We start from the raw sequence: 4,847 nt of genomic DNA on the forward strand, positions 1-4,847 counted from the left end.
ATTCTCCAAGCCAGGCTTAAGCAGTACATGAACCGTGAACTTCCAGATGTTCAAGCTGGTTTTAGAAAAGGCAGAGGAACCAGAGATCAAATTGCCAACATCGCTGTAACATGGAAAAAGCAAGAGAGTTCCAGAAAAACGTCTATGTCTGCTTTATTGACTATGCCAAAGCCTATGACTGTGTGAATTACAATAAACTGTGGAAAATTCTGAAAGAGATGGGAATACCAGACCACCTGACCTGCCTCTTGAGAAATCTGTATGCAGGTAAAGAAGCAACAGTTAGAACTGGACATGGAATAATAGACTGGTTCCAAATAGGAAAAGGAGTGCGTCAAGGCTGTATGTTGTCACCCTGCTTATTTAACTTATATGCAGAGTACATCATGAAAAACACTGGGCTGGAAGAAGCACAAGCTGGAATCAAGATGGCCAGGAGAAAAATCAATAACCTCAGATATGCAGATGACACCACCCTTATGACAGAAAGTCAAGAGGAACTAAAAAGTCTCTTGATGAAAGTGAAAGAGGAGAGTGAAGTTGGCTTAAAGCTCAACATTCAGAAACTAAGACCATGGCATCTAGTCCCATCACTTCATGGGAAATAGATGGGGAAACAGTGGAAACAGTGTCAGACTTTACTTTGGGGTGCTCCAAAATCACTGCAGATGGTGATAGCAGCTATGAAATTAAGAAACGCTTACTCCTTGGAAGGAAAGTTATGACCAACCTAGACAGCATATTCAAAAGCAGAGACATTACTTTGCCGACTAAGGTCCGTCTAGTCAAGGCTATGGTTTTCCAGTAGTCATGTATGGATGTGAGAGTTGGACTGTGAAGAAACCTGAGCATGGAAGAATTGATGCGTTTGAACTGTGGCGTTGGAGAAGACTCTTGAGAGTCCCTTGGACTGCAAGGAGATCCAACCAGTCCATTCTAAAGGAGATCAGCCCTGGGTGTTCTTTGGAAGGAATGATGCTAAAGCTGAAACTCCAGTACTTTGGCCACCTCATGCAAAGAGTTGACTCATTGGAAAAGACTCTGATGCTGGGAGGGATTGAGGATGGGAGGAGAAGGGGACGACAGAGGATGAGATGGCTGGATGGCATCACCGACTCGATGGCTGTGAGTCTGAGTGAACTCCGGGAGTTGGTGATGGGCAGGGAGGCCTGGCGTGCTGCAATTCATGGGATCACAAAGAGTCGGACACGACTGAAAGACTGAACTGAACTGATCATGACCTTATTTAAGTCAGTCCCTGACAAGGGGTAATCAGTTTGGTTAAGATCAGTGCTCTCAAACTAGTTATGTATCAGAATCACTTGTAGGACTTGTTAAAACACAGATTTATTGATTCCATCCCTACAGTTTCTGATTCAATAAGTCTAATGTTGCTGTTGTTTAGTCACTAAGTTTTGTCTGACTCTGTGATGCCATGGACTGTAATCTGCCAGGCTCCTCTGTATGGGATTTCCCAGGCAAGAATACTGGAGTGGGTTGCCATTTCATTCTCCAGGCAATCTTCCCAACCCAGGGATCAAACCCATGTCTCTTCCATTGGCAAGTGGATAATCCAGGGAAGCCCAGGTCTGATGTAAGGCCACACAATTTCCTTTTCTAACAAATTCCCAGATGCACTGATGTTGTTGGTTGAGACCACAGTTAAAGAACTACTGGCTTAGGAAAACCTTAGCCCTAGGAGAGAAGTTGAAGCTGGGGCCCATACAGGGCAGGTAGTTTCCCTTAGGGATTTTTTATTAAGAAGGGAAAGGTAGGTAATTACAAATGTCCTGCTATGGGAACTATAATCCCTAGTTCAGGATTGTCCTACGGGTTACAGATAATATGTGTAAATTGCCCATCATAGTATATTCAATATGAGTAACTGCTACTATTATTGTTGTTAATGATCCTGTTATAGACATTGTATTATAGACTCTTTCAATTTTACTTGCAAATTTGATAAGTATACTCTTCCATTTTATTCAGATCATTGATAATATATTGGACACGCCAAGGGCAGATGGAGAATTCTGAATATTTCACTAGAGATTTCCCAGATCACTAATATTGGTTCACTAACCAAAAATGCTTATGATTTAGTTTTTTAGTGATTCCACTTAATTGAACTGTCATCTAGTCTTATTTTTCCATTTTATCCAAAAGAATATGTTCAGTTAAGTTCAGTCATTTAGTCGTGTCTGACTCTTTGCGACCTCATGAAACACAGCGTGCCAGGCCTTCCTGTCCAACACCAACTCCCGGAGTTCACTCAGACTCACGTCCATCGAATTAGTGATGCCATCCAGCCATCTCATCCTCTGTCGTCCCCTTCTCCTCCTGCCCTCAATCCCTCCCAGCATCAGAGTCTTTTCCAATGAGTCAACTCTTTGCATGAGGTGGCCAAAGTACTGGAGTTTCAGCTTTAGCATCATTCCTTCCAAAGAAATCCCAGGGCTGATCTCCTTCAGAATGGACTGGTTGGATCTACTTGCAGTCCAAGGGACTCTCAAGAGTCTTCTCCAACACTGCAGTTCAAAACCATCAATTCTTCAGTGCTCAGCCTTCTTCACAGTCCAACTCTCACATCCATACATGACCACAGGAAAAACCATAGCATTGACTAGACGGACCTTAGTCGGCAAAGTAATGTCTCTGTTTTTGAATATGTTGTCTAGGTTGGTCATAACTTTTCTTCCAAGGAGTAAGTGTCTTTTAATTTTGTGGCTGCAGTCCCCATCTGCAGTGATTTAGGAGCCCAAAAAATAAAGTCTGACACTGTTTCCACTGTTTTCCCATCTATTTCCCATGAAGTGATGGGACCAGATGCCATCATCTTCGTTTTCTGAATGTTGAGCTTTAAGCCAACTTTTTCACTCTCCTCTTCCACTTTCATCAAGAGGCTTTTTAGTTCCTCTTCACTTTCTGCCATAAAGGTGGTGTCATCTGCATATCTGAGGTTATTGATATTTCTCCTGGCAATCTTAATTCCAACTTGTGTTTCTTCCAGTCCAGCGTTTCTCATGATGTACTCTGCATATAATCAGGGTGACAATATACAGCCTTGTTGTACTCCTGTTCCTATTTGGAACCAGTCTGTTGTTCCATGTCTAGTTCTAACTGTTGCTTCCTGACCTGCATACAGATTTCTCAAGAGGCAGGTCAGGTGGTCTGGTATTCCCATCTCTTTCAGAATTTTCCACAGTTTATTGTGACCACACAGTCTTTGGCATAGTCAATAAAGCAGAAATAGATGTTTTTCTGGAACTCTCTTGCTTTTTCCATGATCCAGCGGATGTTGGCAATTTGATCTCTGGTTCCTCTGCCTTTACTAAAACCAGCTTGAATATCAGGAAGTTCACGGTTCATGTGTTGCTTAAGCCTGGCTTGGAGAATTTTGAGCATTACTTTACTAGCATGTGAGACGAGTGCAATTGTGCAGTAGTTGGAGCATTCTTTGGCATTGCCTTTTGTTGGGATTGGAATGAAAACGGACCTTTTCCAGTCCTATGGCCACTGCTGAGTTTTCCAAATTTGCTGGCATATTGAGTGCCGCACTTTCACAGCATCATCTTTCAGGATTTGAAATAGCTCAACTGGAATTCCATCACCTCCACTAGCTTTGTTTGTAGTGATGCTTTCTGAGGCCCACTTGACTTCACATTCCAGGATGTCTGGCTCTAGGTGAGTGATCACACCATCATGATTAACTGGTTGGTGAAGATATTTTTTGTACAGTTCTTCTGTGTATTCTTGCCTCCTCTTAATATCTTCTGCCTCTGTTAGGTTCATACCATTTTTGTCCTTTATCGAGCCCATCTTTGCATGAAATATTTTCTTGGTATCTCTAATTTTCTTGAAGAAATCCCATTCTGTTGTTTTCCTCTATTTCTTTGCATTGATCGCTGATGAAGGCTTTCTTATCTCTTCTTGCTATTCTTTGGAACTCTGCATTCAGATGCTTATATCTTTCCTTTTCTCTTTTGCTTTTCGCCTCTCTTCTTTTCACAGCTATTTGTAAGGCCTCTTCAGACAGCTATTTTGCTTCTTTTGCATTTCTTTTCCATGGGGATGGTCTTGATCCCTGACTCCTATACAATGTCACAAACCTCATTCCATATTTCATCAGTTACTCTATCTATCAGATCTTAAGAGACTATAAAATAATTGGTTTCAGGTTTGCCTATACATCTCTATAGAAAAAATATAGAGTGAACTGTATGTCCTAACATTTTATTAATAATTGTACCTAACATTCATATGAGGCTTTCCTGGTGGCTCAGACAGTAAAGTATTCGCCTGCAGTGTGGTAAACTAGTTCAATCCTGAGTCAGAAAGGTCTCCTGAAGAAGGGGACAGCTACTCACTCCAGTATTCTTGCCTGGAGAATTGCATGGACATAGAGTGCTTATCCTGTCTGAGATTCGGTTCAAATTGTTTTATTATATATGAGTGGGTATGATTATTATCACTATTTCATGGAGCAGAAAACTGAGGCATAAAGAAGTTAGATAGCTTGCTCAGAGCCATGAACCTGGCAAAAGGAGGTTAAAAGGATTCCAATCTATCCCAATGTAATCTCTGCTAATAGGCACGATGACACACACACAGTACAATCACAGGAAATGGCCATGGTCATAATCTAGTAATACAGCTGGTACCTGAAATTCTCTCTCACACATATACGTATACATACACATCTGTCTTATTCAGCTCGGCTTTTAAATGTTACACATTTTAGTAGGGTAATCTATTAAAATTGTTTAACAAGCCACAGTGTGTGGGACAATATCTATGTATCGATGCTCAGTGAACCACTGTACTGAAAGGCTTATCATGATGGATAA

The sequence above is a fragment of the Ovis aries genome, chromosome 16 (assembly GCF_016772045.2).
Source record: "Ovis aries strain OAR_USU_Benz2616 breed Rambouillet chromosome 16, ARS-UI_Ramb_v3.0, whole genome shotgun sequence".
NCBI classification, from domain to species: Eukaryota; Metazoa; Chordata; class Mammalia; order Artiodactyla; family Bovidae; genus Ovis; species Ovis aries.